Below are 15,145 nucleotides of genomic sequence, written 5' to 3' on the forward strand. Positions count from 1 at the left end.
CACTTTGGGAGGCTGAGGCAGGTGGATTGCAAGGCCAGGAGATCGAGACCATCCTGGCCAACATGGTGAAACCCTGTCTCTACCAAAATATACACACACAAAAATAGCTGGGTGTGGTGGCGCACACCTGTAGTCCCAGCTACTCGGGAGGCTGAGGCAGAAGAATCATTTGAACCTGGGAGGCAGAGGTTGCAGTGAGCTGTTATCGCACCACTGCACTCCAGCCAGGTGACAGAGTGAGACTCCGTCTCAAAAAACAAAGCAAAACAAAACAAAACAAAAAAACAAAGTTTTATCTTGGATTACCTAGAGGTAGAAAAGTTAAGAACTGGAGGTGGCTTTCAGTCATGTGACCTGAGCACATGAGGCCAGTGGAATGCTGGAGCTGAAAGCATCTGTGTGGCAGTCGGACATGTCCTTTTCACTGGCTTCAGCTGCCTTTTTTAGATGAAGATTGTATTCACAGTGACTATGAGCTCCTCAGGTGCAGAAACTGAATTAGTGTTAAACACTGTTGTGTATGCCTGGCATGGCATGAGGACAGTATAGATATTTCCAAGATCTCTCTTCAAGGCCATCCTTGGATCCCAGAGCCTGGGACAGTGTTAGGGATCTTGGAAGCACTGCCAACATGTCTGACATTCAAGAAGCCACTGACAGCTCCTAATTGTAAACCTGCATGAGAACCAGAGGTCTGCACAAGTGACAGAAAGTGCAGCCTCAGAGGTGAGGCTCAGCGTCCTCAAGTCACTATGTAACTGCCCAGTTATTCATTTTGCTTAGTGGCCCAGATACTGTTTAATTCATGCATAGCCAGCTATGTAAGAGACTGGGGATTTATTACTCCAATCAGTCTCCCTGAAAATTTGGAGACTGAAGTTTCTAAGGATAACTTGGCAGGTTGGGGGCCAGAGGGTAGGCAGTGCTGATTGGATGGGTCAGAGATGAAGTCACAGGGGGTCAAAGTGGGTTTTTCTAGATATCTTTTGTTTCTGGGTGGGATCACAGAAGAGGTTGAGCCAGATTATTGGCCTAGGTGGCACCAGCTGGTGCATCAGAACACAGGGTCTAGAAAATATCTTCAGCACCAATGTTAGGTTTTACAATAGTGATGTTATCCCTAGGAGCAACTGGGAAGGTTCAGAATCTTGCAGCCTGTGGGTGCATGACTCCTAAACCATGATTTCTAATCTTGTGGCTAATTTGTTAGTTTTACAGTAGCAGTCTTGTCCCCAGGCAAGTAAGGGATTTGATTTGGCAAAGGACTTTTATTGGCTTTGTTTCAAAGTTCAACTTTAAACTATGTTCTACCCAAAGATAGTTCATCCTACGCCCAGTAATAAACAAGGGCAGCCTGGAGGTTAGAACCAAGAGGGAGTCAGTTAGGGCATATCCCTTTCACTGTTGTAACTTTCTCACTGTTTTAGTTTTTGTAAAAGGTGATTTCAACTATTGGAGCCAGCTTTGACCAAGCAGCTGTGAATGGAAGTGAGAGACAAATTGGGGTCACCATACAATCAGCAGAGAACAATGCAAGATATATTTTGTCATTTCAGTGAAAATTTGGCTCAGGTTTATTGTCCGAGATCAGTTGATAACTTGTGGTTGTTCAGGAGTTTCAATATTACTAGTTTAGAAAAACAAAGAAATTCTAAAGGATTTTGAAGACTTGGCTGGAAAACTCCCATGGTCAAACACTTTAATTATAAGGAAAATTAATGCTGATTTTTTTTTTTTTTTTTTTGAGATGGAGTCTTGCTCTTCGGCCAGGTTGGAGTGCAGTGGCGTGATCTTGGCTCACTGTGCAACCTCCACCTCCCTGGTTCAAGTGATTCTCCTGCCTCAGCCTCCTGAGTAGCTGGGACTACAAGCACCCACCACCACACCCAGCTAATTTTTGTATTTGTATTTTTAGTAGAGACGGGGTTTCACCATATTGGCCAGGCTGGTCTTGAACTCCTGACCTTGTGATCTGCCTGTCTCAGTCTCCCAAACTGCTGGGATTATAGGTGTGAGCCATTGCATCCGGCCAATTAATGTTGATTTTAAGGGAAAAAAGAAAAAAAAAAAAAAAACTCAAAAAGATAATTCAGAATTCAAGTAAAAGTAAGGTTGATAATGGACAAGAAGTCCAAACAGATGAAAGAGATGTTAAAAGAAGAGTTCATTCACTACAATGTTTTAGATTCACACATCTTAGATTATTGTGAAAATCCAGCCATCAAAGGAGATAGCAACATTAGTAGGTGATGATTTGGCATCTTGCAAAGATGAGACTGATGAAAGCAAAAAAGAAGAAACAGCATCAAGTTTCAAGTTTAGAGTCATGTGCAACAGAGTAGGAGAGAAACCTTGCTTTCCCTCAAATGAAGCTGGAAGAGATTCTGGGGATGATGTTTAAGGCTATTTTAAGTGGAAGGCTGACATGACCAACTTTGATGTTGCGATTCTTTTGAATATCCATGATAATGAAATCATTGTGGGCATGGCGTCAACTAAAGTGAGTCTCCACTGAAGACATATCACACATTTTGGACCTATGGGCACATTTTGGACCTATCAACTCTTGCCCCTGGGATACCCAGCCTCTGTGGTCTGCTACCTTATAATAGTCGATCCAATGTGTGGAACAGGGGCAATACCAATAGAGGGGACTACTGAATGTTTTCATGTTATATTCTGGTGATAATAATCCCCTGGTTGTGAATAAAGCAGCAAGCAATGTCACATCTTTATTGACCACGAGCCAAATTAAAGAAGGCTAACCATCCGGAAGCTTGCCCATAGATGCTGTTCAATGGGATATCTGCAATCTGCCATTGAGAACTGGCTCTGTGGATATTACTGTAGCAGATTTGCCATTTGGAAAAAGGATAGGATCCAAGAAGAGAAACTGGAACCTTCATCCAGCTTGCCTACGGGAGATGAGTTGTGTCTGTGTACACCTACAACAGGCCAAGCTGTACGATGTACTCAGGACGCGAAATGCTTTACCAAAGCATTATCTGGCATGTGACGTGTATGGTGAAAAGTGGATACAGTTCGGGTGAACATTGGGGGTCTTTGTGCTGCAGTTTATATTTTGAAGTGTAACCCAGTAGAACCTGAGTTAAAAGAAAAGCCCTGGGAGTTAAAAGATGACTTAAGGGATATAAAACCCAGAGCGTTGGAGGCATTCCCAAGATTGTAAACCCAGTAACACTTATCTTACCTTCTCCTGGAGACATTTATTTATGTTCCAAAGGGTAAGAACCCAGGGATCTTCCCCTTTTCTTCCCAAGGAGAATTTGCTTACCGTAGGTAGATTAGCTTTCTTTCACTTTCTTAGGTGAAGGCAGCAGCTGGGCAGTTATCCTGTACAAACTTACAGATTCAAAATTTTGGGATTCTTCTCCTGTAGTTCAACCCTTACCTATAAATGGGTTTTATTGCATTGTCTATGGGGTATTAGGTATGGGAAATTTACGTATTTCTTGACTTAAGTAATAATAACTCTGATCTCTGCTCCAGAAACTTTGTGTTTACTTTCAGGTTACAAGAATGAATAAATATAGAGATTAAAAACTTAAATATTTTTATGTAAAACACTTCTTAGGAGAATATACTTAATCATTTATCTGTACAGAAATTATTGTGTGTATACTTCAGGTTTAAGCTTTACCTTAGTATCCCTGAAACTTTTCAGATTATCTCAGTTTTCCTTATAGAGGTACTTTTTGTTAGCTGTTTCATGTTAAAGACTACTAATAGTGAAAAAGTAAATGCTTCTGTAGGATGTGATTAGCTCACTCATTGATAGGGTTAGACCTGCACTGAGCACAGTAGATTGCTTAACTGTCACTTAAATAATGATCTCATTGATAAAAGGAGAATTAGAAGTGGCTTGTTTTCAAGGGTTTCTGAGAGCCAGATTCTACTGCTTCATTAAAATGTGATATTTTGGGGCCAGGCGTAGTTGCTCACTCCTGTAATCCCAGCACTTTGGGAGGCTGAGGCAGGCGGGTCATGAGGTCAAGAGTTCAAGACCAGCCTGGCCAACATGGTGGAACCCCGTCTCTACTAAAAATACAAAAATTAGCCAGGTGTGGTTGTGCGTGTCTGTAATCCCTGCTACTTGGGAGGCTGAGGCAGGAGAATCGCTTGAACCTGGGAGGTGGAGGTTGCAGTGAGCCGAGAGGGCACCACTGCACTCCAGCCTGGGTGACAGAGCAAGACTCCATATCAAAAATAAATAAATAAAAATAAAAAATGTGGTATTTTCATTTCCAATTATGCAAGGTAGTCAAGCACTAGAGAAATATTTTATACATATTAACTTCTTTGTAGACTAATATTCCTCACCCAAGTGTAACATAGGTGTTAATGCATTAACATATGCTTATAAACGTTTTCACTGAAAATAATAAAATTGCTGACAGATTATTTCTATATGAAGAAAAACAGAGTATGAATATTGTTTTCCAGATACAAACACTAAAAGTTTATTTAAAAATGAGTAAATATGGCTGAGTGTTGTGGCTCACGCCTGCAATCTCAGCACTTTGGGAGGCCAAGGCAGGCAGATCACCTGAGGTCAGAAGTTCGAGACCAGCCTGACCAATATGGTGAAACCCGTCTCTACCAAAAATACAAAAATTAGCTGGGCATGTTTGGCGTGCGCCTGTAGGCCATACTACTTGGGAGGCTGAGACAGGAGAATTGCTCAACCCGAGGGTCAGAGGTTGCAGTGAGCTGAGATTGTGCCACTGCACTCCAGCCAGGGTGACAGAGTAAGATTCTGTCTCAAATAAATAAATAAGTAAAGTAAATAAATAAAATGAGTAAATAAATTGTTTATGTCCCTAGCATTTACATATTTGTATTTTTTCAATTGTTAAAATGATGGATACATTTTGCAGAAAATGTGAAATATTTAGGAAAATAGAAAGCAAGGAAAAATACAGATCTCTTTTTAAATTTGTATTTCTTGAGACAGGGTCTGGCCCTATTGTCTACGATGAAGTGCAGTGGCATGATCACAGCTCATTGCAGCTTTGACCTCACTGGCCCAAGTGATCCTCCTACCTCAGCCTGCTTTTGTATGTTTTGTTCTGTTTTTTTTTTTTTTTTTTTTTTTGAGACGGAGTCTCGCTGTGTCGCCCAGGCTGGAGTGCAGTGGCATGATCTCGGCTCACTGCAAGCTCCGCCTCCCAGGTTCAGGCCATTCTCCTGCCTCAGCCTCCCGAGTAGCTGGGACTACAGGCACCCGCTACCACGCCCGGCTATTTTTTTTTTTTTTTTTTTGAGAGGGAGTCTCGCTCTGTCACCCAGGCTGGAGTGCAGTGGCGCGATCTCAGCTCACTGCAAGCTCCGCCTCCTAGGTTTACGCCATTCTCCTGCCTCAGCCTCCCAAGTAGCTGGGACTACAGGCGCCCGGCTAGTTTTTTGTATTTTTTAGTAGAGATGGGGTTTCACCGTGTTAGCCAGGATGGTCTCAATCTTCTGACCTCGTGATCCGCCCGTCTCGGCCTCCCAAAGTGCTGGGATTACAGGCTTGAGCCACTGCGCCCGGCCTAATTTTTTGTATTATTAGTGGAGACAGGGTTTCACCATGTTAGCCAGGATGGCCTTGATCTCCTGACCTCGTGATCCACCCACCTCAGTCTCCCAAAGTGCTGGGATTACAGGTGTGAGCCACCGAGCCTAGCCTATATTTTTTTAATAGAGACAGGATTTACTCATATTGCTCAGACAGTTCTCCAATTCCTGGGCTCAAGTGATCTGCCTGCCTTGGCCTCCCAAAGTGCTGAGATTATAGGTGTGAGTCGCCTCGTCTGGTCAGATAATTTCTTTATGGCCGGTTTTTACACAGATATGGCATAGAGACAACTGGAGTAGTATTTTTAAGTTTTGTGGCTGGCATTGGGGAAAAGAGGTCTGGTTTCTGTGACCCTTGTTGGGGAAGAAGTTGTTTTTTGTTGTCGTCGTTGTTTTTTGTTTTTGTTGTTGTTGTTGTTTGTTTGTTTTTGAGACTGAGTCTCGCTCTGTTGCCAGGCTGGAGTGTAGTGGCGTGCTCTCGGCTCACTGCACTCTGCCTTCTGGGTTCAAGCGATTCCCCTGCCTCAGCCTCCCGAGTACAGGCGCGCACCACCACGCCTAGCTAATTTGTTTGTATTTTAGTAGAGAGGAGGATTCATCATGTTGGCCAGGATGGTCTCATTTCCTGACCTTGTTATCTGCCCACCTCGGCCTCCCAAAGTGCTGGAATTACAGGTGTGAGCCACTGCTCCTGGCTGAATTCTAGTTTTTATAGCTATCCTCAGAGAAGCATGGGACTGGGAGATAGGAAGGCAGGAGGTCAGAGAAAAACTTTGGCTTCTGAGGCTGCTGTGATGCCTACATTTTAGGGTATGGTTTCTGTGCCTCAACAATGGTAAACACCTAACTTTCTTCTGGGAGGGAGTCTGGAATTGTGGGACATGGTATGCAGACAGTGCCTATGTAAATAGTCTTCATTGAAAACCGAGGTTCTGAGTCTCTAATAGATTTCCCTGGGCACAAACTTTGCATGTTTCTATATCTATTTTTTGTTGTTGCTGGAGAAAGAAGCATGCCTGATGTGGCCTTCCCTGAGAGCAAAAGAACATAAGCAGCCTCTGCATGGCATGAATTTTTTCCATCTCCACCTGTGTCTTTTCCTCTCGTTGGTCCTGTCATATGTCAGTTTGCTGTAGTAAACCTTAGCTCTGTATACAACCAGATGATTAGGTCCTGTGGATCCTCCTAGCAAATCACTGAAAATATGGGTGGTCTTGGGAAACCCTGAAACAATACCAAAGGCAGAAACCATAAAAGAATTTTTTATTTTTTAAAGATGGAGACCCGCTCTGTTGCCCAGGATGGAGTGCAATGGTGCAATCTCGGCTCACTGCAACCTCTTGCTCCCAGGTTCGAGCGATTCTTCTGCCTCAGCCTCCCAGATAGCTGGGATTACAGGCGTGTGCCACCACACCCGGCTAGTTTTTGTATCTTTAGTAGAGACGGGGTTTCACCCTGTTGGCCAGGCTGGTCTCGAACTCCTGACCTCAGGTAATCCGCCCTCCTTGGCCTCCCAAAGTGCTGGGATTACAGGTGTAAGCCACCATGCTCAGGTAATTTTTATATTTTAGTAGAGACGGGGTTTCACTATGTTGGCCAGGATGGTCTTGAACTCCTGGCCTCAGGCGATCTGTCCACCTCGGGCCCCCCAAAGTCCTGGGATTACAGGTGTGAGCCACCATGCCTGACCTTTGAATTTTTTTTTTGTTTTTGTTTTTTGGAGACGGAGTCTACTCTGTCACACAGACTGGAGTGCAGTGGCGCAATCTTGGCTTGCTCACTGCAACCTTCTCCTCCCGGGTTCAAGTGATTCTCCTGCCTCAGCCTCCCGAGTAGCAGGGACTACAGGCACCTGCCACCACGCCTGGCTATCTTTCTTGTATTTTTAGTAGAGACAAAGTTTCATCATATTGGCCAAGCTGGTCTCGAACTACTGACCTTGTGATCTGCCTGCCTCGGCCTCCCAAAGTGCTGGGATTACAGACGTGAGCCACCGCACCCGGTCTGAATTGTTTATGTAAAGAGAAAACATGGAAATTAATTGCAAAAGTTGAGGATTTGGCCAGGCACGGTGGCTCACTCCTGTAATCCCAGCACTTTGTGAGGCTGAGGCGGGCAGATCACGAGGTCAGGAAATCGAGACCACAGTGAAACCCCCTTTCTACTAAAAACACAAAAAATTAGCCGGGCGTGGTGGTGGGCGCCTGTAGTCCCAGCTACTTGGGAGGTTGAGGCAGGAGAATGGCATGAACCCAGGAGGCAGAGCTTGCAGTGAGCCAAGATCGCGCCACTGCACTCCAACCTGGGGGACAGAGCGAGACTCCATCTCAAAAAAAAAAAAAAAAAAAGTTGAGGATTTTTTTTTCTGTCTTTATTGTCTCTTTTATTTACTTTATTAATGTAACAGAGGCTTCAGAAAATTTATATTAATTAGTTGTATTGGAAGGTGAATTCCTATTTTTTATTATGCATAAACATCTGATGCTGAAAATTCATGTCCCCTCTGCCTCCAGAGATTTCAGAAAAAGAAATCTAATTAAAAATTATCATCTCGATGTGATTCTTTTGTGAGTGATTGTGTTAAAGAGGAATAAAGTGGATGATGATGAGACAATAATTAATCTGTAATTATGTCAATACATACTCATGAATTTCCGTGATGAACAGAACTGAAGCCTCCTTGAGTCCATGAAGATCTTTTACTCTCCTTTTCCACGAACCTCGTTTCTAATTTCCCATGAACCTAGAAATTGAAAACAATTATTGCCTGGTGACTCCCAAATTATAATTTCCCTGGAATGTCTTCCAGTGGATACTAATTTTCCAGGTACCATCAACTCCTAAAATTTCCTGTCAAACTAGGTTGTTAGGAACAGAGCTTCTTCCATGACTTTGGACACATGCTGGAAAGGAAACATCATGTTATTACAGATAAAGCTTCAGCAGATTAAGAGAGCATGCTTGGAAGCGAGGCCCATTTTCTGCCTCTTCATGCATAAGGTCTGGTGGTTAAGTTCTCTGTGTATCATCAAATTAAAAAATTATTTTGGTGTATATCAAAGGTTTCTGTTTCATATTGCTATTTGAGCAGTTTGTTTTGTGACTTGGCCTTTAAAAAAGTTTTTTAATCTCAGTAGTTGGCTAGTATGGGTGGGAAGGGATGCCATGATTCCTGTCACACAGATGAGCCACTTGTGTGGGCATCTGTCAATTATCCCTGCTCTGGTGTTGCTCAAGTTTATTTGTGTCGTCTAAACCCCAGGGCCAAGTACCAGGGGAGTCCTACCAAGCAGTTTTGGCAAGCATAGAATTGATGGCAGCTTCATTATAATTATACTTCTTTGCATGGTTGACCAGCTGTATCATCATAATAGCTTTCCATACTAGAGGCCAAAAAGACAGATATACAAGCTGCTCAATATATTTCAACAAATTACATTACAATTTATGCCTTTTCCAACTGTTTTATGCCTTGTAATCATCCCCTACTCCCACCCAGCCCGTCAGTTCTTTCACAAATAGGCAAAATTTTACTCTAGATATCCTTTTTAAGTATAGTGCATTAAGTGAATTTTTTCTTGTTCCTTAGAATAATCATACGTTTATCTTTTCTTGTTTTCAAACAAGAAGTTATTTGCTGTAATAGATCATGTGACTGTATAATACATATATGATAATGACGAGAGTAATAACAATTGCAGGCCAGGTGTGGTGGTTCATGCCTATAACCCCAGAACTTTGGGAGGCTGAGGCTGGCGGATCACTTAAGATCAGGAATTCAAGACCAGCCTGGCCAACATGGGGAAACCCCATCTCTACAAAAAATATTTAAAAATGTGCTGGGTGTGGTAGCACGCACCTGTAATCCCAGCTACTCGGGAGGCTGCAGCAGGAGAATCACTTGAACCCAGGAGGTGGAGGTTGCAAGGAGCTGAGATTTTGCCTCTGCACTCCAGTCTGGGTGACAGAGCTAGACTCCGTCTTTAAAAAAATAAAAATAACAATTGCAACTTTTAGTAGCATTTACTTTATGCCAGGGAGTGTACTAAACACTTTACATACAACATTTCATTTAAAACTTGCAAACTCAATGAGACAGGTGCTTCAGATGAGGAAAGGGAAGCTTTGATAAGTGGAGTTACCTCATGCAATGTCACTGAGCTTGTATATAGTAGAGCAGGGAGTTGAATCCAGGCAGTCTGCTCTTAATGATTTAAAACTCACTCATTGATTTTGACTTAAATATGCTCTAGAAGTCCTTTCTGAGTGTCTTATCAGATAATAAAAGTAAAATTCAATTACCTGATACTAAATGAATTCAATTTAAAAGTTTTTGCTTCATTAAATGGCCAACTATTACATGAAATGATATTCAACATCATTAGTCATCAGTGAGATGCAAATTAAAACCACAAGAAACCTTTATATGCCCATTCGAACAGCTAACATTAAAAAATGAACAATTCCATGGCTGGGCATGGTGGCTCACATCTGTAATTCCAGCATGTTGGGAGGCTGAGGCAGGCGAATCACCTGAGGTCAGGAGTTTGAGACCAGCCTGGCCAACATGATGAAACCTTGTCTCTACTAAAAGTACAAAAATTAGTCGGGCATGGTGGTGGGTGCCTGTAATTCCAGCTACTTGGGAGGCTGAGGCAGGAGAATTGCTTGAACCCGGGAGGTGGAGGTTGCAGTGAGCCAAGATTGCGCCACTGCACTCCAGCCTGGGTGACAAAGCGAGACTCCACCTCAAAAAAAAAAAAAAAAAAAAAAAGAACAATTCCTATGTTTCAAAGATGTGGAACATATGTAACTCTTATACCATGTGGTACAAGCATTTTAGAAATCTGTTTAGGCTGTTTCTTAAAAAGCCATACATGCGCTTACCTTATAACTCAGCCATTCCACTAAGTATTTACACAAGAGAAATGAAGACATGTTCTCACAAAGATTTGTACACAAATTTTCATAGCATCTTGATTCACTGTAGCCTAAAAACCAGTTCAGTGTCCGTCAACAGCTGAATGTATAAACAAATGTAGTATATCCATACAGTAGAGTATACTCATAAAAATGCAACAACATGATGAAACTCAGAATCATTATGCTTAAGGAGAGAAGCCAGACACAAAAGTACATACGTTTTTCATTTATATAAAATTCTAGATAATGAAAATTAAATTATAGTGACAGAAAGCAGACCAGTGGATGTCTGAAGCTGGAAACTGAAGAAGAGGTAGTTTGCAAAGGGCAAGTGGAAAGTTTTAGGTGCTGGAAAGTTCTCTTTCTTGATTGTGGAGGTAATTTTGTTACAGGCAGATCTTTGTTCTTAGAGCTCCCAAGATGGTGGCGGGCAGCTCCCAAGATGGGGTGGGCCGCTCCCAAAATGGCGGCAAGCCTTTTGTTCTCTGACCTGGGGTTCATGGCCTCACGGATTCCAAGGAATGGAACCTTGGGCCATGTGGTGAGTGTTACAGCTCTATTAAAAGGAGTGGGTCACGGAAGAGAACCATGGAACCCAGTGAGTAGTGTTCAGATCGATTAGGAAAAACCCGGGCACTTAGCAATGCAGGAACAATGGTGAACCTTTAGCCCGATCAAGAGCAGCAATGGGTGCCTCACTGGATCAGACACACAGTGGACATCCTGCCGGATCCGGAGGGGTGGAAGTCAGTGGCAGGTCTGTGACGGCGGCAAACAGCGGTGGTGGACAGTGAGTGAAAGCTCAGCCCGAGCTGTAAAAAACACAGACCAGAAAAAGAATGTGCAGTTGCAAGACTTAAGAGAGTGAAAACAGAGCTTCCATACAATGGCAGGGGACCCAAAGGGGGTCGCCCACTCCGGGCTCAAATGCCTGGGGTTTATATCCCAATCATTGTAACTTCCCCTGCGCTCTCAGGTGATATATGATTTGACTATTTCTTTCTTTCCTTTTTTTTTTTTTTGAGATGGAGTCTTGCTCTGCTGCCTAGGCTGGAGTGCAGTGGCCTGATCTCAGCTCACTGCAAGCTCCGCCTCCCGGGTTCACGCCATTCTCCTGGCTCAGCCTCCCAAGTAGCTGGGTCTACAGGCTCCCGCCACCTCGCCCAGCTAGTTTTTTTTTGTATTTTTTAGTAGAGACGGGGTTTCACCGTGTTAGCCAGGATGGTCTCGATCTCCTGACCTCGTGATCTGCCCGTCTCGGCCTCCCAAAGTGCTGGGATTACAGGCTTGAGCCACCGTGCCCAGCCTATGATTTGACTATTTCTTTACCTCCTGCTTTTAGCCTAATTTGTATTTTAGTGAGCCCTCTTTACTACTTGATTGGTTGGATGTGAGCTGAGTTAGAAGCCCCATGTTTAAAGGTGGGTGCGGTCACCTTCCAAGCTAGGCTTAGGAATTCTTAGTCAGCCTAGGAAATCCAGCTACTCCTGTCTCTCAATTTCACAGGTGTATACATCTGTCAAAATTTATTTAATTGTACAGTTTAATGTATTTATAGAAATAATATATAGTATATCATAAATTATATATAATGTATTACATATAGTTATTTGCATAAGATAATTTATTTATATAATGTATATACTGTATGTGTGTGTATTTTTCTTAGAAACAGGGTCTTGCTCTGTTGCTTAAGCTAGAATGCAGTGGCGTGATCATAGCTCACTGTATTGTTTTTGTTTTTGTTTTGTTTTTTGAGATGGAGTCTCACTCTGTCCCCCAGGCTGGAGTGCAGTGGCGCAATCTTGGCTCACTGCAACCTCTGCCTCCTGGTTGGAGCAATTCTCCTGCCTCAGCCTCCCGAGTAGCTGGGATTACAGGTGTGTGCCACCATGCCTGGCTAATTTTTGTATTTTTAATAGAAATGGGATTTTGCCATGTTGGCCAGGCTGGGCTTGAACTCCTGACCTCAGGTGATCCACTCACCTCAGCCTCCCAGAGTGCTGGGACTACAGGAGTGAGCCACCATGCCTGGCCCATCATGGCTGTCTGTAACCTTGAGCTCCTGGGCTCAAGTTATTTCCCCACCTCAGCTTCTCAAGTAGGTAGGGCCACAGGCATGCCACCACACCTGGCTAAGAATATTATAATTTATTATATATATAATTATTATATGTAAGTCATTCTTCAATAAAGTTAATTAGGTGCTGGACGCAGTGGCTTATGCCTATAGCCTCAGCTACTTAGCAGGCTCAGGTGAGAGGATTGCTTGAGCCCAGAAGGTTGAGTTTACAGTGAACTATATATGTTCCTGCCACTGCACTCTAGCTTGGGCAACAAAGCCCAGACCTTGTCTCTAAAAAAAATCAATAAATGAATAAAGTTGATTATAAAACATCTAAAGTACAGCAGAAAATCAAAACAAATTTTCTGCCATGAATATTTTTATACTCATGTCTTAGCATACTTGTAGAAGGTTTCCGTGAATTAAATTCTGCCAACAGGAAAACTTAATTAAAGCCTATTAAGATTTTAAAATACAGCAAGTGTCAATTGCTCTCCTAAAAGATTGTTACTGATTGGTATTACACAATGTATGAAAGTGTCCATTTCACCCCACCTTTGCGAGTATTGAGTAGTTATCTTTTAAATGTTTTCCAATCTGGTGAGAAAAAAAATTTATTGTGATAATATTCATCTTTTTGATTCTAAGTGGAATGGCTATGAATATCTTTTGCTATGATACTAGAGATTTTTATTTATTTGTGAGTTGATTGTTCTTTTCCCACTTTTCCATTAGGCTGTGTTTCTTACTGATACGTCAGAGTTCTTTATACCTAGAAACCTCTCTTCTTTATTTTTTAGCCTTTCAGGCTGTCATTTATCTTCTAATTGTATTCATTCTATCTTTCACTGTACTGTGTTTAAGTTTTTTTTTTTTTTCCGAGACAGAGTCTCACTCTGTCTCCCAGGCTGGAGTGTAGTGGTGCAATCTCGGCTCACTGCACCCTCTGCCTCCCGGGTTCAAGCGATTCTCCTGCCTCATCCTCCCTAGTAGCTGGGATTACAGGTATGCACCAACATGCCTGGCAACTTTTTGTATTTTCAGTAGAGACAGGGTTTTGCCATGCTGGCCAGGCTGGTCTCTAACTCCTGACCTTAAGTGATCCGCCTGCCTCCTCCTCCCAAAGTGCTGGGTTTACAGGTGTGAATCACTGCACCTGACCTGTGTTTCTTTTTAAAGACAACTTATTGATTCCATTAACACCCTGTTGATTCATTAACATTGAACTCATGATCTATAGCACTATAACTCATGCCTGAATGAAGCTTATCTAACAACGTATTTTCTCTATAAGGCATATCACGGCCTTCTTATGCTTAGGAACACTAGACAGCACTATGCTTCTGGGCCATAAACAGCGTGATCACCAACAAAAAGCACAAAAATGTTAAAAACACAACATTAAATATACTGCAAGAGGACACTTGTTTATAGTATGAGAGGTGAAACAAGTATCACGTTGTTCAACCTCAGCTGGGAACATGCACAATGACCTACTCAAATTTTCCTACATTCTGTGCATGTCTGGGAATGACCGTGAAAGTTCCACATGTATTGATTTTGGGGTTACAAATAAATTTTAGTGAGTAGGCTGGGCGTGGTGGCTGGCTCATACCTGTATTGCCAGCACTGTGAGAGGCTGAGGCAGATGGATCACCTCAGGTGAGGTGTTTGAGATCAGCCTGGTCAACATGGTAAAACCTCATCTCTACTAAAAATACAAAAAAACTGGGACATGGTGGCACATGCCTGTAATCCTAGCTACTTGGGAGGCTGAGGCAGGAGAATCATTTGAACCTGGGAGGTGGAGGTTGCAGTGAGCTGAGATCATACTATTGCACTCCAGCCTGGGCAACAGAGCAAGACTCCTCAAAAAAAAAAAATTAGTGAGTAGTCAAATTCCCAAATACAGAATCTGAGTATTAACTGTAATTTCTCTGTGATGATGCTGCCATGTGTACAGTGAGTCAGTAAAAGCTTCAGAGTAGAAATATTTAACAAAGCACTGCAGGGGGCTGTATAGCAGAAGATACACAGAATGATACTTCACCCTGTTGTTCACAAATGTAATATAATTTATAATTTATTTTTTAATTTTTAAAATCAAAGTTTTAGGTATACTTAGTTTTAAAACTTCAGAAGTTCTACAGTGTTAATTATGAAAAAGAGTAACCCCTTATGCCTTTCTGCCCCTTCCCTTTGCCCAGAGACAACAAATTTCAATTCTTTTTGCCTTTTTTTCCCCTGCCAAATCGCTAAAGAACTTGATTATAATGTTATTGATTCTTGCCGGGCGCGGTGGCTCACGCCTATAATCCCAGCACTTTGGGAGGCTGAGACGGGCGGATCACGAGGTCAGGAGATCGAGACCATCCTGACTAACACGGTGAAACCCCGTCTCTACTAAAAAAAAAAATACAAAAAAATTAGCCAGGTGCGGTGGCGGGCGCCTGTAGTCCCAGCTACTTGGGAGGCTGAGGCAGGAGAATGGCGTGAACCCAGGAGGCAGAGTTTGCAGTGAGCCGAGATTGCACCACTGCACTCCAGCCTGGGCGACAGAGCGAGACTCTGTCTCAAAAA

At 42.7% G+C, this 15,145-nt stretch overlaps 1 protein-coding gene and 1 pseudogene across 3 annotated transcripts in view; both read left to right on the plus strand.

Annotated features, from left to right (window-relative positions):
- The window catches only part of SUGCT (succinyl-CoA:glutarate-CoA transferase), a 740,869-nt gene that overhangs the window by 19,811 nt on the left and 705,913 nt on the right, over positions 1-15,145 (plus strand). The window lies entirely within an intron of this gene.
- On the plus strand, positions 632-8,885 carry LOC111552246 (annotated as a pseudogene).

This window comes from Piliocolobus tephrosceles, chromosome 8, assembly GCF_002776525.5.
Source record: "Piliocolobus tephrosceles isolate RC106 chromosome 8, ASM277652v3, whole genome shotgun sequence".
NCBI classification, from domain to species: Eukaryota; Metazoa; Chordata; class Mammalia; order Primates; family Cercopithecidae; genus Piliocolobus; species Piliocolobus tephrosceles.